This window comes from Ranitomeya variabilis, chromosome 7, assembly GCF_051348905.1.
Source record: "Ranitomeya variabilis isolate aRanVar5 chromosome 7, aRanVar5.hap1, whole genome shotgun sequence".
NCBI lineage: Eukaryota > Metazoa > Chordata > Amphibia > Anura > Dendrobatidae > Ranitomeya > Ranitomeya variabilis.
This window is the reverse complement of record NC_135238.1, coordinates 81,027,988-81,046,795: the sequence shown is the minus strand read 5'-3', so window position 1 is coordinate 81,046,795 and position 18,808 is coordinate 81,027,988. Positions and strand designations below refer to the sequence as shown.

The window sequence follows — 18,808 nt, the reverse complement described above, 5'->3', positions numbered from 1 at the left end:
ATGATTTTGGCATACAACTCCTGATAACCCAAAAAACCTGTCTCAATAAATTAGCATATCAAGAAAAGGTTCTCTAAATGACCTATTACCCTAATCTTCTGAATCAACTAATTAACTCTAAACACATGCAAAAGATACCTGAGGCTTTTAAAAACTCCCTGCCTGGTTCATTACTCAAAACCCCCATCATGGGTAAGACTAGCGACCTGACAGATGTCAAGAAGGCCATCATTGACACCCTCAAGCAAGAGGGTAAGACCCAGAAAGAAATTTCTCAACAAATAGGCTGTTCCCAGAGTGCTGTATCAAGGCACCTCAATGGTAAGTCTGTTGGAAGGAAACAATGTGGCAGAAAACGCTGTACAACGAGAAGAGGTGACCGGACCCTGAGGAGATTGTGGAGAAGGACCGATTCCAGACCTTGGGGAACCTGAGGAAGCAGTGGACTGAGTCTGGTGTGGAAACATCCAGAGCCACCGTGCACAGGCGTGTGCAGGAAATGGGCTACAGGTGCCGCATTCCCCAGGTAAAGCCACTTTTGAACCATAAACAGCGGCAGAAGCACCTGACCTGGGCTACAGAGAAGCAGCACTGGACTGTTGCTAAGTGGTCCCAAGTACTTTTTTCTGATGAAAGCAAATTTTGCATGTCATTCGGAAATCAAGGTGCCAGAGTCTGGAGGAAGACTGGGGAGAAGGAAATGCCAAAATGCCTGAAGTCCAGTGTCAAGTACCCACAGTCAGTGATGGTGTGGGGTGCCATGTCAGCTGCTGGTGTTGGTCCACTGTGTTTCATCAAGGGCAGGGTCAATGCAGCTAGCTATCAGGAGATTTTGGAGCACTTCATGCTTCCATCGGCTGAAATGCTTTATGGAGATGAAGATTTCATTTTTCAGCACGACCTGGCACCTGCTCACAGTGCCAAAACCACTGGTAAATGGTTTACTGACCATGGTATTACTGTGCTCAATTGGCCTGCCAACTCTCCTGACCTGAACCCCATAGAGAATCTGTGGGATATTGTGAAGAGAAAGTTGAGAGACGCAAGACCCAACACTCTGGATGAGCTTAAGGCCGCTATTGAAGCATCCTGGGCCTCCATAACATCTCAGCAGTGTCACAGGCTGATTGCCTCCATGCCACGCCGCATTGAAGCAGTCATTTCTGCCAAAGGATTCCCGACCAAGTATTGAGTGCATAACTGAACATTATTATTTGATGGTTTTTTTGTTTGTTATTAAAAAACACTTTTATTTGATTGGACGGGTGAAATATGCTAATTTATTGAGACAGTTTTTTTGGGTTATCAGGAGTTGTATGCCAAAATCATCAGTATTAAAACAATAAAAGACCTGACAAATTTCAGTTGGTGGATAATGAATCTATAATATATGAAAGTTTAATTGTAATCATTACATTATGGTAAATAATGAAATTTAACACTATATGCTAATTTTTTGAGAAGGACCTGTACTCCTCACTATACAGGCAGAAGCAACAATGAAACCTTACAGAATACATGGGGGTCTTATAACAGAATCTAATACATGTACATCACAGATTTTATGAGGGGCACGTCAATCCTTTATTGGATGCCCCATTTAGGGTACCGTCACACAGTGCAATTTTGATCGCTACAACGGCACGATTCGTGACGTTCCAGCGATGCATTTACGATATCGCTGTGTCTGACACTCTACTGCGATCCGGATCCCCGCTGAGAATCGTACGTCGTAGCAGATCGTTTGAAACTTTCTTTCGTCGTCTAGTGTCCCGCTGTGGCGGCATGATTGCATTGTGTGACACAGGTTGTATACGATGTGCGCACAGTAACCAACGGCTTCTACATCGCAAATACGTCATGAAATTATCGCTCCAGCGCTGTGTATTGCAACGTGTGACCGCAGTATACGACGCTGGAGCGATACTTATACGACGCTGCAACGTCACGAATCGTGCCGTTGTAGCGATGAAGATGGCACTGTGTGACGGTACCCTTAAGGGTTAGAGCTTGCGTCCCATGTTTCCTGGATTGCCTTATCTTCTCCCAAGTATGCCTTTGTCTCACCCCTCTATTATGTACCCTCCGGGCTTGGACTCCTTGATTTCAACGACTCACAGCTTGTCCATGAGAAGGGACTCAATTTATAAGGATTCATAATGTGGATGTGCAGATTTGTTTCTTTTAGCAATGTGTACATATGTTAGGTCAACTTTATGCAGAAATCTGTGTTTTGGTTAAACTTACTGATACTGTGCCAGAAATTAGCACAAGCTGTATCTTTGCTGGTTCCAATAAATTTAAAACTAAATTATTATTTTTGATTTACACCAAACAAAACAGGTATTAACACCAAATTATACCATTTTCAGAATTGTGTAATTAAATATGGTATTAACTTGGAGAGTAAAAACTGAATAGATTTAGTTACCATTTCACCAGTTTTTAGGCAAAAGTTAAAGTAACTGAACCAAAAATTCAGCATAAGTAATAGATAAAATTCTCTTCTAAATTTTCCGACAGCTTTCTGGGATTAATAAATTGGAAATTTTGCTACACATTTTTTTTTTTCCACAAAAACACTTAGATTTTTTGTTTCCCCCTCACAGCTTTTGAAATGTGGGTGGGAAAATGGCTGAGCCAAATCTATCACATAGCTTGTGCCCCTGTGATAAATTTGGCACATCTCAGGATGGCCTAGACAAATACCATTTGCTACAATTCAGGATTAATTGTTTTGCAAAGTAGAGACAACTCCTACGTTAACTTGTCTGGATCCTAATAGTCTTGCCGAAAGATGTACACCAGACTAAAAAGGATCCCACCATTTAGTACAAAGCTTTTGTATAGTTCACTAATACCCCGACTCCGAGATGTTAATTTCTCAAGTCTAGAGAGTATTGGCCGACCAGCCAGGCGTTAACCTCTGGAAAAGTGAACTTTTTCTATAAGGTTTGGAAAGTCTAGTAAAGTTGAAAGACTTTAATTCTTTGTTCGGTGTATCCATTTGCACCACTTACATTCTACATGGCTTTTGACATGATGTAATCCATTAAGTTACATTTGTCCCAGACGTGAAACTAAAGTAAAATTGCAGACAGGCTGCATTACGTGAACTTTGCCCATAACGAGACTACTGAAATGTTGACTGCATTCACCATCTGCTGAGTTATTAATAAGCCGTTATGTTTTATTGCTCTAGTTATAAAGCCCTGAAATTATTGCACCCATGTAGGCACATCCAGGAAAACTTTCAGAAAGCAGTTAAAAGAGATTAGTGGCCCAGCAAGTTCTGCATTCTCCTGGTACCACAATACTGTGACATTTTATGTCAAAAGCTATGAATAACTTCAGAGTAAGGCAGTATTCACACACTGGTTCTGTGAACGGACATTGATTTATGGACTGGCCATGAGTCGCCTAATTAACCCAACAGCCTCACATTAGGTCTTTCCGTAACATGCAGAGTTTGCTGCGGATATGTGGTAGAATTTACCACTCAACAGTGAAAGGAGCAAGATTGGAAATATGTTGTGAATTTAAAAAAGAAAAAAAAAAAAGCATTTTAAATCAATGTAAGGGCAGAAAAAAAAGACCCAGGGGGGCAGAGAGTGCGGTGGCCCCGGGCCTGATGCTCAGAGGGGGCCCATCCGGAGCTACGCTACTGTAACTGCATCAGCACGTAAGGCACGCCGATACAGTTACATTCTCCAGCAGAGCAGGGAGAATCAATACCCATGCTCTGCCGCCCAGCCACTATGGGGCCCCTGAGCAGGCAGGGGGCCTGTTATCGCAGATTCAACTGTACCGGCATCTAGCCAATACAGCTGACCGCATTGATGAGAGGGAGTGTTACGCTCCTTCTCCCATCACCTCCCCGCCAGCGTTTGATGTCACCGACTCACACTGACAGCGGGCGCGATGAAGTCACTACCCGGCGCCCACAGTCAGGAGATGAGCGGGAGCTCGGAGAAGCGGAGAAAGCAGGAGGAAGAGAGGCGAGTATTGGATTTATTTTTGGGGGGTGCATCATGTCATAGAGTCTGCCTATGGGGGGTGTATTATACTATACAGGCTGCCTATGGGGATGCATTATACTATACAGGCTGCATATGGGGGTGCAATATACTATACAGGCTGCCTATGGGGGTGCAATATACTATACAGGCTGCCAATGGGGGTGCATTATACTATACAGGCTGCCTATGGCGGTGCAATATACTATACATGCTGCCTATGGGGGTGCAATATACTATACAGGCTGCCAATGGGGGTGCATTACACTATACAGGCTGCCTATGGGGGTGCATTACACTATACAGGCTGCCTATGGGAGTGCAATATACTATACAGGCTGCCTATGGGGGTGCATTACACTATACAAGCTGCCTATGGGGGTGCAATATACTATACAGGCTGCCTATGGGGGTGCATTACACTATACAGGCTGCCTATAGGGGTGCAATACACTATACAGGCTGCCTATGGGGGGGTGCATTATACTATAGAGGCTGCCTATGGGGGTCCATTAAATTAGGGACTATATTTTACTATAGAGGCTGCCTATGAGGGTGCATTGTATTAGGGGCTGCATTACACTATAGAGTCTCCCTATGGGGAGTGCATTATACTATAGAGGATTGTCTGGTGCGTTATACTATATAAGGACTGTCTAGGGGGCCGTAATACAGTGTGGAGATTAGTGTTAAAGCTATCAAACTGTTTGGGAGATACTAAGGGGTCAGTATATATATGTAGCAAGGGGGCATTAGACTATAAGAGAGCATCATATTGTGTAGAGGGGAGCTTTACATGGGGGAGACTTTGGACATTATTAAATGAAAAGTGGGCACTTATTGTTATAGCGGAACTCAGGTTACTGTGACTATCAAAGAGGCACACAGGGCAATATTACTTTTTAGGGGACAAAATATGATCACTGTTTTCTAGGGCACTTGCACCCAGTATTACTATATTATAGAGAGTTGCTTTAGAATTTAGAGAGCACAGAGAACCACACAGCAGGTGCAGTAATAGGGACACATACGGCAGCAGCAGCTCAGCATTGGGGTATCGACAGGATGAGGAGTTTGTGCAGGTTGGGAATAGATGGTGACGTGCAGAAACTATGAGACATGAAATGTGTCTTTGTTGTATTCTCTGTAGCGGAGTCCTGGCTGGAAGAAGTTGTCATGTTGGTCTGGGCTAGATGGAAAAGACGGGAAAAATGAACAATTCCATCAGAAAGAACGTCAGCGGTAAGTCATCATCTGCAACTGTACTTTGATGTGTTATATGTTCTGTAGGGCTGATATCTACCACTGACCATATGGCGGTAATATCAGTATTGGTCTTTATATAGTGATTATTTTCAGCAGCAGCACGGTCATCTGCTGAGGGTCTCCTCCACTATTAGGGTGCACCACCCAGTTGTAATCAAGGTTACCTGGTTAGGGGCCCACTGAGAAGGTTCGCCCCCAAACCAAAACCCTAGCAATGCCTCTGCCAAGTGCTATCTGACAATCTATTGGATAGCACATGGCCCAATGTTATAATATGGGGCAATGCAGATCTGTGATTTATCGGTAATGAAGATCCAGTATGAGAAAACAATCTCAGCATGATGCGGGTTCATTCAGTGATCGGACCGCACGCACCCATATAAGTCTCTGGGTGCCTGTGAAATGACGGACCACTCTCGGATGTCATCCCACTGCAGTTTGATTTACGTGCATAGAGACAATGGAGAAATGAAGTTTTCCGTACCTGTGATACGACCCTCATGCGAGAGAATCATATCTCAGTCCTGCCTCGTGGTATCTGCCGGATGTAGGACCGGATTGGCCAGATTGTAGATTGTGGTCCTTTGGGGAATGTTTGTACTTCTATAACATTAGTGAATGGTGAGGTGTATGAGTTACTGCAGCCGGCGCGCTGAGTGCGTACAACCCCGACCGTAGGATATAATGATGTAATCCAGCTGTTATCTACACTTCACCATGGAATACATCTAGACAATGATGGTAACACGGGTGCTCTATGGCAAAAGCTATTAAGCAATCAGCAGTACTTTACTCCACCGTGCACCCCAATGGCTGTACGTGCAGGAGGTATTCCACTATGGTCCATTTTGTCAGAATGCAAACATTTCACTACATCAGCCATACATCCATTCATCATCCAGAAGCGACATATCTGGAGCGAGTTCCCCTGACTGTGGGAAGAAAACGTTTCTTCTGCAACTGTATTTGATGTTTTTACATGAGCCCCCCTAACCTCTAACAATAATTGTGCAATAAATCTATTATCACAGCCAACCAAGACCATGTTGTGTATAACCGCTAGAGGACTATAGCAAAATCCAGCAGCCTCAAATATAGAGAAGTTAACGGCTTGCAGAGTAATATTCCACTCTGCACTAACAAACTCTGAAAACTGCCTTAGGCTTCATTAAGACAGTGCTTTTGCACATATAAAAATATATATACACACACACCGGTATATATTTTTTATAACAAAATATATATAATTTTTTTAAATATAGGAATGAGGTTTCGCAGATACACAGAAAAGTAGGCCACTAATCCTGCAATCCACAGTAATAATGTAATGAGTATGGTCCATTTACATTTTTAGCAGATATAGGAAATCACAGCATACGAGTAGAATCCGATCCATATTTTCGCAGAATTTCAATTTAAAGTAAACCTGTCAGCAGGATTTTGCTAAGTAAACTACAGGCATTGTCAGGTTGCCGCTGTTATACTGATTAAAATGATACTTGGGGTGAAGAAATCTGTCTTGTAGTTCTTGTGCAATCAGTGTTAGAACGTCTCAGTTAATGAGATGCCCGTGCTTTGGGGCGGGATTGTAGGTAGAGTCTTATCTTTCTGCTCTGTGCCAAAGAAAGGAGAGACCTGCCCACAGGCTGCCCTGAAGCACAAACAGTCTGTCTCTATGATGAGGAACATGTTTGTGCTTCGGGGTGGCCTGTGGGAAGTTCTTTCCTTGATTTCTCTGATGTAGAACAGGAAGATTAGACTCTGCCTACAGTCTGCCCTGGAGCACGGGAATCTCTAACTGAAAACTTCTAACACTGATTACACAAGAACCACAAGACAGATTTCTTCACCTCAGGCATCATTTTAATCAGTATAATAGTGCCAACATGACAGTGTCTGTACGTTACTCAGCACAATCATGCCAACAGGTTCGCTTTAAGTACTAGAAGTCACAAGAATTTTCATAGTGGAGACCACAGCAAGGAAACAAACATGTAGAGCACATTTAATGTGCATTTACACCTTAGAACCAGCGGCTTTAAATGACCCTGCAGCGCCCCAGAGTCCTGGTCATTGCAGTACTGTTGCTCCACCACTAAGGGGAGTGATGGTATGTCCGATGGCACCTAAGGAGTTCACCTGACCAGGTATCACAGACACCAATACACTTCACAGTCTGGCCTCCAGGGGGAGCAAAGGGTGCTATGTATTAGGCCACTCCTCACAATCTGGTAAAACTGGGGGTTGGATAGGAAGTTAGAGAGAAGCTGACTGGGTTGGAACCAGGCAACATCCTGTGGCAGAGGGTGTTGCAGGGGAAGATTCAGGGGGGTCCCTGTCAGGGGTGGGATCCTGACAGAGGCCTAGCGAACAAGACAGAGCGTTAAGGAACCGCGCCTGCACTACCTTGCGGCGGTATCTCAAGAAAGGACAAGAAGCGAGGTTTATTGTGAAGAGTGAGAAACGAGATCACAGCAAAAAGGAGATAATACCAGTAGGAGTCGTGCTGTAAGGCAACATCCTACTGAGGCGCGTAGCCGGAACGCTGAGGAAGTATTGGGCTCCAAGCATTACTTCAAACCAATGGCAGGACAATTAATTATAGGTTGGCTCTCTCATCTAAATCACCTAAGCAGACATAAGGGGCAACTGTGGGAGAGGGGCGTCAGTAGGGTCCCGGAAGAACTCCAGGCCTACCCGTCATACGGGTGCGTCTTAGCCATATCATCTGGGGGACGGAGAAGAACATCAGAACAGATATGAGTTGTGAGAAAGAACATCAGAAACAGACACAACAGTTGTGAGGACTATCCCGTGGTGCTCAGCAGGGAAGTACTACAACACACAGGCGCTAGAAGGTAGGCACTGATTTCCACCTGCAAAGGGAACTCTGGAGGTGCCATCGGACCGGCCGGTCTCTTGCAGCCCCTGTTAGCAGTACTCTGGATTGAGGATCCTGAAGCCTTCAGTAAAGAGGTAAAGAGACTGCAACCCTGTGTCCTCGTTATTCATCGCGACCTGCACCACCATCACACCTTTCATTGGACGCCCCTTAGCAGGGTCACGGACCGGGTCTAGCCACCGTGACAACCCCAAGACCGAGACAGAGAGGCCCGGTACCGAGTACCCCGCGGCCCTGCGTCTGGGGGCGCTCCAACCCCCAGTCAACAACTTGTTTGCTCTGGGCAGTTGTTTAATAATGGTTAACACAGGCAGCCCGCACACTCAGTGTGCACTGAATGATCGGTAATAGATCATTTAGAGCGCATAGGCGACTACCGTTCTCGGCAGCGCAGGACCTATTTACACTGGCTGATGAGCTGCTGACAATAATGATCTTTTGTGCAGCCCATAAGATCTTTACCCGACCATCGAGTGTTTTGCTCATTCATCAGAAGATCAGCAACCTGTTTACACTGCAAGATTCTTGTGATATAAGCATCCTTAGGACTGCTTGTTCATGATAATCTGTCACTGTAAAGTGCAGCATTACTATGGAGAATGCACCAGAATTCTGTCCCAAATGTATCCAAAGTTCTGGATTCATTAACCAGTTTTCTCCAGTAATTCTGTCACAAAATTGAAATATGACAATTTTTGCACAACTTTTACCTGAGAGGGTACTTGATTGCTCATGTAAATAATCACAGCACAATTTAGGAAATTTACGGTACATAAACATAAGAGAAAAAAAAAGCTATTTGGTCTTTTTCATTACACTAATTGCCAATAATATATGCTACAAATCCATGTATTAGATACCAAAACATGCAGCACCCTTGTTTAAAAGCCAGGGTCATACAAATGTATTAAAAAAAAAAAAATAATGACATTTTCATCCAGAAAAGTGGTACGGTAATTTTCTCACTTGTCATCTGTGTGCTGTCTATATACAATCCGTTATTTTACTCAGCAGTACAGTTTTCTATGCTACAGAATTGGAACGTATCCATAAAAAAAATAAGGATGCTTTACTGTGTCTACATGGTATCCGATTTTTTTTCCTCACGCTTATTAAATTTCGTCGTGAAAGTCGCAACATGCTGTGATGTTTTCACAGATTGTTTTTTTCCACCGTCATGAACACTGCCCCAGTGAATGACATTGCCCCAAACCTGATAGCACTCGTCCAATTTATGCGGTGGTGTCAGCGAGCCCTAAATCCATCCCAAACAGTTATAGAAGAAAACAACTTAAATTTTAAAAAAAGGACCCCACAATTTGTTGTGCAATTTCTCCTGAGCATGCAGATACGCCATATGAAGGAGAAAACCACTGTTTGGGCGCACGGCAGAGCTCAGAAGGGTAGGAGCGCCATTTGACTTCTTGAATGCAAAATTTGCTGGAACAATTGGCGGATGCCATGTCGCGTTTGGAGAGCTCCCGATGTGCCTTATCAATGAAAATCCTCCACAAGTGACCCCATTTTGGAAACTAGACCCCTCAGGTAACTGATCTAGATGTGTGGTGAGCATATTGAACCCTCAGGTGCTTCACAGATGTTTATAATGTTGAGCCATTTGGAGAAAAAAAAATTCCCACAAAAAAATAAAAAATAAAAAAAATTGGGGCCCTGAATTTTGCCTTTTCATAAGTGTAACAGGAGAGACTGAACGATACAGTTTGTTGTGAAACTTCTCCTGAGTACACCGATACCCCATATGTTGGGGAATGCTAGATCTGAGGCACAGTGCAAAGCTCAGAAGGGAAGAGGCGCCATATTGGAGTTCAGATTTTGCTGGAATGGTTTGAGGGTCTGAGATGCTAGAACAACAGAAACCCTTTTCTAACAACTTGAAATGAGTATACCAGAGGAATAAATCATTAATTAGCTCAGAAATCCCTTCAGTTTTTTATGATTAAAACAATAAATCTTTATTAATAATATATTAAAAATCTAGTAACATAACTCATAAGCATCACACCAACACCCAAAAAACAATTGAACCTGGTACATTTATCAAAAGGTTTCTATGATCTGGGAGTCGTTACCGGACTCAAGTAACCAAATCTGAATATGGTAGAGAGCCTGATGGGCTGTTTTTATTGTGAATCACTATTTGGTTTATGATATTTGTTTTGAGGGTGATGGTTTATTGCTTTGGTTATGTTTGAATTTGTTTTTCTAGCTGGCCGTCATATGTGTAGAGACCTCTGTACGGAGGGAGGTTTAAATTAAATTAGATTGGTGCCGTATGTGGAGATATCAGTAACGTGGCACTATATCACTAATATGTATATGTATCACTATTCTGCGGTCCGACTGATAGAGGTCACACATCAGAATCGCTACACAGAGATAATAGGGGAGTATGTAGGATACCTGTCTGTACACATCATCTAGCTATCTATGCCCTCACTACATATAGGTTTTTAGGTTATTATCCATCTGACTATGTGTATTCTGTGTTATGGATAGAATTTCCTTCTAGCTAGTTGTCTATCAGGTTATATACATTGTGTAATGGCTAAAAAACTTCAGATAGAACATTTTTCATAGCCATTAACAACTCAATCTAGGATAGTGGCCTAATATAACACTTGTTGTTATTGCTATCAGATTTTTGCTAATGTACGACAACCCTATAAAAGGGAGGATCCAAAATATTGCACACATACTTCTCTTTCTCACCTACTGATTCATCATCTATCTCACTCCCTGCCACCATAGGGTCTGACAGGGTGAGCAGGGAAAACCGCCGACGAGTGGGGGCGCCAGTGCGCAGGTATAGGGTGCCAACCTCCGCTGGTAGGTAGGTTGAGATAGGCCAGTTTAGGGGTAGGCACCCCTCCTGGTTATTTTCTGCTTGGGTGTTGGTGTGATGCTTATGAGTTATGTTACTAGATGTTTAATATATTATTAATAAAGATTTATTGTTTTAATCATAAAAAACTGAAGGGATTTCTGTGAGCTAACAACAGAAACCCCCTATATGTGAACTCATTTTTACAAACTACATTTCCCAATGAATTCATCTAGTGGTGCAGTGATTATATTAACACCACATGTGCCTAACAGAATTTATTCCACTGAGCAGTGAAGAAGGAATAAATTACATTTTTACCACTAAAATGTTGTTTTAGCCCCAAGTTTTTAATTATTCTAAGGGCCAAAAGGAAAAAGTGGACATCAGTTTATTGAAAAAAAAAAAAAAAAAAAATCCTGCGTGCACCAATACCCTACATGTAATCGGGAAATATTTTTCAGGCACAGTGCAAAGCACAGAAGGCAAGGAGCGCCAGATTTTACTGTTCTGGTTTGCAGGTGCCATGACCCACTGGGGGAGACCATGAGGTGCCAGAACAGCAGAACCCCCCCATAAGTGACTCCATTTTACAAGCTACACCTCTCCATTAATTCATCTAGGGGTGCAGTGATCATATTGACACCATGGGTGTGTCACAGATTTCTATACCATTGGGCAGTGAAGGAAAAAATTACTACATTTTTACCTCCAAAATTTTGTTTTAGTCCAAGATTTTCACATTTTCACAAAAGAAGTGGGTAAAACTTGCACCAAAATGTGTCCCACAATTTCTACTGAACGTGTCAATGCCCCATATGTGGCTGTACAGTGCTACTTAGCCGTGCGGAGAGACTCGGGAGGAATGGAGCGCTATTTGCCTCCTGGAGCGCAGATTTTCCTAAAACAGTTTGCGAACTCCATATACACAGCCCCTAATTGCTAGAAGAGCAGAATCCTCCCTCAAGTGACCACATTTTGGAAACTATACCCCTTGGGGAATTTATCTACAGATGAAGTGACCATGGGTATATTCCTGAAACAAGAAGCAATGAATGTTGCCGATTGAAAATTGCAAACTGCCGTTGTACTGACCAGTATGCTGTAGTGACCAGCCCGTGCTTCTGGAGACATGCACCTGTAAGTTAGGCAGGCTCTCATTGCTTCAGAAATGTCAAACATGGACGCAATATGCGGTTTAGGTACACTGTGGGGCTCAGAAGGGAGGGGGGCATTTGGATTTGAGAGCGAGGAATTTGCCAAATTTCCTTGGAGGGTGAAGAGCAATTTCGCGTGTCCACTCCTGGCACTTAGCGCCGGGTGTCAGAATCAGCTGACACCCGGTGGCGATCGCCCACACACCACCCATGTGCACGGGTGATCGCTCAGACGTAACAATCCGTCCCTGGTCAAATAGGCCCAGGGCAGATGGACGAATTATTACGTCTAATGTCAGAAAGGGGTTAAAATGCTTTTCATGATGATGTGACATGTCATCCATAGTGACATCACGTCTGTAGCCAGTGCTGGGCTGTCAGACGCTGCCATGAGGATCAGGGCCAGAGATATAGAATCGCAGCCATCATGTGCATTGTCAGTGAGTTGTCTGCATCCCACCTAGAACGGGTCTGACTATACAGCGAATGTCAAAGATCAAAAAGTAAATCCCAATAGTGGAGCATACAGTCATATCCATCAATACTGACAAAACCCATAATTACTTTCCAGCAATTAAGTGATCATTAAGTGACATCAGGTGAGTTCAGCCTGTATCACACTTGGGTGTGAAACACAGTCAGTTCTTATGATGAATTTACACTTTATGGTTTCCTGTTTAGTAAAGTCATCCCTTTTAATACATGTATACATTTGTACAACATCTACATTTAAAAAGTAAAAAAATAAATAAATCACACGGACTGAACACAAGTCACAGGGCAGATAGGCAGAAGTGATGTCCGTTCCCGATCTTAATCCCAGTGTAAACAGGACCAGCAGCTGTTTGTACACGATCCCATTTTATATGCGCCCCGGGGCGAACTGAGGAATGTGCTGCCGATATTAATGGAAATTATTCATTTCATTCAATAGCCCTCCTGACAATTGCAGAATGCAAAATGTTTAGAACCTAACATCTAACTATATCATTGATCAGTGCTTGCTGTGGGCAGATCGGAATCTTCTTCAGGCTTCATTCAGATGTCTGATTTTTTGCACATTTGTACCTACAATAGTGAAAGGGGTCATTCACATGTCCCTGATTTTCTGCAGACAGAGTGGTCCGTGCAAAATCGTGGAGAAATGTCCGATTTTATCAAAGTGTCAGATCAAAATCTGCAATGCAAGTATATGGGTCCATGAAAAAAGACAAGACACACCAGACAAAAATCGGATACTCATATGAAAATAGAGAATATTTTTTTTCCCATTTTCACACGTGAAAGAAGAAAAGACTCAGTTCTTATACGGTGAATGAGGCCTTACACTGACAGGCTAGGAGGCACAGTGTGCTTCCTAGTGTCACAGTGTCTCGGCATGTCACATAGGTCAGTGTGTTGGCATACATATCTTTTGCAGTCCTGGTGTTGAAGAGAAGAAAAAAAAAAAAAAAAAAACGTGGGGGGGATGGATTTATGGATTTAAATACTTCCGCTTCTCAACACTGAAATTGCAACACCAAGAAGGAAAAGTTGTGAAATTATGGAATTCCCAGGATGCACAGACATGTTACTAATATGCAAATGATGGAAATAAAAAAAACGGAATTAAAATTTTCAAAACATCTCATTTTCTTCAGTGTTGAATATGAGAGCCATATGCAGAAATCCCTGCACTTGCACACCTTGGCTGCCATCAGTGAGGGCATTAATGGTTGTCTGAGTAATGTTCTGCCGTGCTGAATGCACTATGAGAAGTCATCCAGAACCACTGCCTGCTGCTTATTTGCAGTTTCTGACCAATGATGTTACAGACAGGGACGGACTGGGACCAAAATTCCGCCCTGGCATCTGCAAGCACACAGGCCCATGCCATACCTGCCTCCTTCCCCAGATTAAGGTCTATTACTTTTAGCACCCTGCCTACAGGAAATCAAAACTACTATATATATTTCCAACAATAACTTTATGGAAGATTTAATAACATTGCAATATGACAGATAAATATCACCAGATATACAGTGTTGATAATACCGCCATACTGATCATTAACCAAAACCTCTGTATTAGACCATACAATGACCATATCTTAATATATACTTACCTTGTAATGTCTTCACATCCTGTTCCGTCCAGATGTGTCCGGATCCCAATATTCCAAGCGGTGGAAGTTCACTGACCTCCATATTGGACATCCAAGTGATGGGTGTCTCAATATGGAAACTGCTAGCAGTACCAGCCTCTTGTGCGCTACCAACAGCGGAACACCGTCGCGAACACACTGCCGCGATCACTGACCGCCGCCATCTTTGTACAGGAGGAGCGCATGCGCAGTTTTAATATGCAAGTCCTGGACCCATTGAAGCGTCAAGCATGCGATACGGCCGTCGTCCGTCTGTGTTCCCACATTCCTCTGTACACCTGCCTCATTATTCTTTAAAGGGAACCTGTCAAGTGAAAAAAATGCTATTAACCTGCAGCTATTGAGTTAATCTGCAGGTTTATAGTGTTCAAAACCTGCCTGGCGCCCGCACCGAGAGCCCCACTGTCAGGAGGAAGTTAACTTTACTCCTCCTGTGTTCAGTCACAGAGTTGGCCCCAATATAGGTTCAGTCACTGCTCTGTATATAGAGCGTGGCGCCTATAACCGCACCTCTGACACTGACTGACAGCGATCCCCAATGCTGAGCTGCTGTCAGTCAGGGGTGGGGGGGTTTCAACCAAAGGTCACTATACACAGAGCAGTGACTGAAGACGCATCAGCACCACCCTATGTCTGAACGCCAAACGCTGCCGGGAGGAGTAACACTCCAAATAAATGATCCAAAATTAGTACATTTCTGAAACAAAGCCAACTCATAGGTGGAATAAGCCACGACTAGACAATCTAAACCAAAAAGGTATCAAACAGCATGCACCAGGCTTCCACCAATTTGGTATTGGAGAAAAACCTCTAAATTACATAAGAGACGCACATCTCTTAATAAATTTGGCACAACTTTGGGCTGTTCATGTGCCAGGAAATAGTTTGTGTGGTAGTTGACCCATTCCCTTTTGTTAAGCCCATCCACATTTTAAGTGGCAGAAACAGTGCAAACAAACCATTTTTACACATCTGTTCCAGCAGCACATCTCCTGTCTATGTCCTATCAGAGTGCTAGGGATGTGCCAAACCTATGGAAATGCAATATTCTCATAAAAGAACATCTGAAAGAACCATGAAGACAGCAACTAGCTCACATTTGTAACCATGTGTGAGGTGAAAAGACTGGGGTGGGCAAAGAGCAATGTCAGGTTTCCAAAAACATTCCCCTCCAGCAAACTGCTGTGTGGCGTCCTCTGCCTGAGGTAACTGACACAATGACTGCCGAGCCCTTCTGGCAGAGTCCTCCCCTCATCCAACTGTACACGGCTCTGGAAAATGAAAGTCACATTCTGCTTTGTTTAGTCACAACCACATAATCTGTGCTTGTGTCAGACACACACAAATGTCCAGTAAGGAGACAATGCACAAAAGCATCCAGACAATACGTAACCGAAGGCCGATACCTGCCCCTCAGGTGGGAATACAAGATAGATAAGTGGTATTAACAATACCCATTATATTTACACTGCATGTATCAGGGGTTTTATTGTTTGTTTGTTTTAAAGTGTTCCTTGTACTAAAAAAAGACAAAAAAATTTTTTGAAGTGACATTTTTACATAGTCCTTTAGGGTATGTTCCCACAGTCAGTAAACGCTATGGGTTGGACGCGTACATCCACAGCGTCCAGATGTTACAGCATAGGGGATGGGATTTCAAGAAGTCCCATCTCCACTATGTGTGCTGGGACGCCTCTGGCTTCCCTGCGGAGACAAACATGCGGCGCGTCTTTCTAGACCGCAGCATGCCTACTTATCTTGCGGAGACACTCAGTCTCCGCAAGATAAATGTCCCTGTACAATGTATTGGGAGCGGTGATTCTGCACAGTTCAATAAACACATGCGGAATCACCTGCGTTCAGAAGCCGGCAGCGCTTTGGATGGAGCGGACATGTGCTGCGCCCAAAGCGCTGCCAGTTACTGACCGTGGGAGCATACCCTTGCTTGCTGTAACAATAACGCAGTGTGCTCAATTCTTTTTCTAGAATATCTCAAAAGAAGCCCTTAGACCACGTTCATACGTTCAGTATTTGGTCAGTTTTTTACCTCAGTATGTCCAAGCTAAAACCAGAAGTTGGTGATAAATCCAGAAGTGGTGACGTGTTTCTAATATACTTTTCCTCTGATTGTTCCTCTCCTGGTTTTGGCTTACAAATACTGAGGTAAAATACTGACCAAATGCTGAACGTGGCATAAAACAGTACATGTGGAAATATTTTGGAGAAAGGAACACTAATGGGTAGCTATTCTTTTACGGCTTCTATACTAATAAATGGATATCAGAGGCTGTCTACACGGTTCCTGTCAAAGCTTCAGTTTGTTTGGGCAGGAGGGGTTAAAGAGAAAAAAAAAAAAAAAAAGCATTCAATAGATACATCTTCCCCAAAGGAACCATGCCCCCACAGTCCTGAAGGAGGCCTGGCTAATTAGGAACATGTCTGATATTAATTAAGACACGAAGTCTCTCGCTGGAAGTTACTGGTGATTCACAGGCTACAATTTTCAGCTTAGCTCCGTGGCTTTTCCAGACATTCCTTGAAATTGCGAATTATGATTTTTGTAAAGGACTCAGTTTGCCATATGGGGCAGTGTGCACAAAACTGACATTTTTTTGGCCAGAAAATCCTTTAAAACTTGGCGTTCCTGAAACTACACAGAGGAAATCGCCCCTTGGAGGTGTGAAGGTATAAGGTATCCTGCAGCAGCTCGGCGGAATACTTCTGGACGGTGCTCAATATTTAGCCATCATTTCACAGTGTGGACACAGACATTGACTTTAGGCAGGAGGCCAAGAGTCCCAAACCAGGACTGGTCCCAGCTATGATCATGTTCTCTGCAGTCCAAGTTATGAGACCACATGTACATCCTTCTCGCCTGCCCTAACCTTAGATTTCTAAATGTCCCAATACAAACCATTCACTGCGCCCTGGGAATTCTTGTGGCACTCCCCAAATCTGTGATGTTCCTGGTTAGAAGTCTCAGAAACTGGCTGGGGTTCACCACACCATTGTGTGCAGACACTTCCCACAAGCCATGTTAGTCCACAAGCCATTGTGCTCATGTCTGACAAGGCGTCAGTGATGCGCGGAGGAGATCCCAGATCACTCACACCATGACGGCTGTTAGAAGATCCACAAAAAAAAAAAAAAAAGAAGTGGGATTGGGCAGGTCAGATCATTTTGGATGTTACTCAGGGAAACAATGGACGCTAAAATTAGGTGGAGTAAGCCACCCCAATGTTCAGTACTGGAGTCATCCAAAGTGTACAGTGCGGCGGAATATGTTGGCGCTATATAAATAAAATTAGTATTAAAGTGAGCGGGACAGTGTAGGGCGGTCATGGGGGTGTCGGTCATTTGTTCTGGATCTCGCTCTCCATCCCTGTATGGATTCAAGTCTGCGCTGGAAACAAAGGCTCAGGATAGGAAAGGACAAGAACACCGCTTACTTATGACATACAGAAGAAAGTGACCGCCCTGGGAGACAGAGGGTTAATGTCCAGCTGCTCTGGGACTCCCATTGTTCAGTCCATGCCCGGCAGATGGTTTAAATGCCCATTGCGGCACGTGGACAGCACAATAGTGTCAGGCAGCTGCATGCAAAGCCATCCAAAGTTATACAAGTCATCAACAGCAGACCCCAGCGCCCATCCATCATGTGTGATACCTTTATAGTGATGTCCCGGGTCTTCTAGTCTGACCAATCACTCCGACTCCCTGCGACTTTACTCCACAAGAATAAAGCAGAAATCGGGTCCAGCCAATCCCGACGGGCTAGGAGGCACTAGTATCCCGCAGCTCCTCTGCCCAGGGAGCGTGTGAATGAATGGGAGCAGCCAGACTTCCTCTCACCGTGCTGCTGCTGCCTGGCTGGGAGAGAGGCCAGTATTGGGAGAGGTGCCGCGCATCCCTGCCTCTATAGCCACCTACAACGTTACCTCCCCTGGCCCGGCAGCCGCTGTGTGCACACTGCCACCACGTGGACACCGCAGGGATCGCCGTGTAGCCTGTAAGCCCGCGCTTCGGGTACCGTTCACACCGGTGAGTGCTGTCAGTGGTTATAAGCCAAATCCAGGAGCGGAACCTGCACAGAGAAAAGTGTAAAGACACGAACCTGTTCTGGCCCAATGTGGATGCAAAATGCTGCAGTAAACGTGGCCCTGTATACTGCCGTGTAAGGCCTCATTCACATGCAGCGCTTTTCATCAGTGTTTGTAAGTGTAAACCCGGGGAGTATTTCTCATCCAGTAGTAATCTCCACAGTGGGGCTGCAGCCATCTAGGCCCCGCTTTATTGTCATAGTTTACTAGCACTTTTGCTGACATCATTTTCTTTTTGAGTGTGTAGATAAAGCTGCAGTGTGAACATAGCCTTATACCCTTACGGGAAAGTACAGCTCCTGAGCGGCAAATCTAGCTACGTCTGTAGTGGTGATTAGGCACAGTGCCATTCAGGAGCTTTGGAAAGCTGGGGCATACAGAG

The 18,808-nt window shown here is 44.0% G+C and overlaps 1 protein-coding gene across 3 annotated transcripts in view; it reads right to left on the bottom strand.

The window, feature by feature from the left end:
- Positions 1-18,361, bottom strand: part of MYO1B (myosin IB) — a 275,911-nt gene extending 257,550 nt beyond the window's left edge. For all 3 annotated transcript variants that reach the window (XM_077275371.1, XM_077275373.1, XM_077275375.1), the window contains exon 1: positions 17,994-18,361. The gene's annotated coding sequence lies outside the window, so the exon portion shown is untranslated. The remainder of the gene's footprint in view (positions 1-17,993) is intronic.
- Positions 18,362-18,808: the final 447 nt, after the last annotated feature.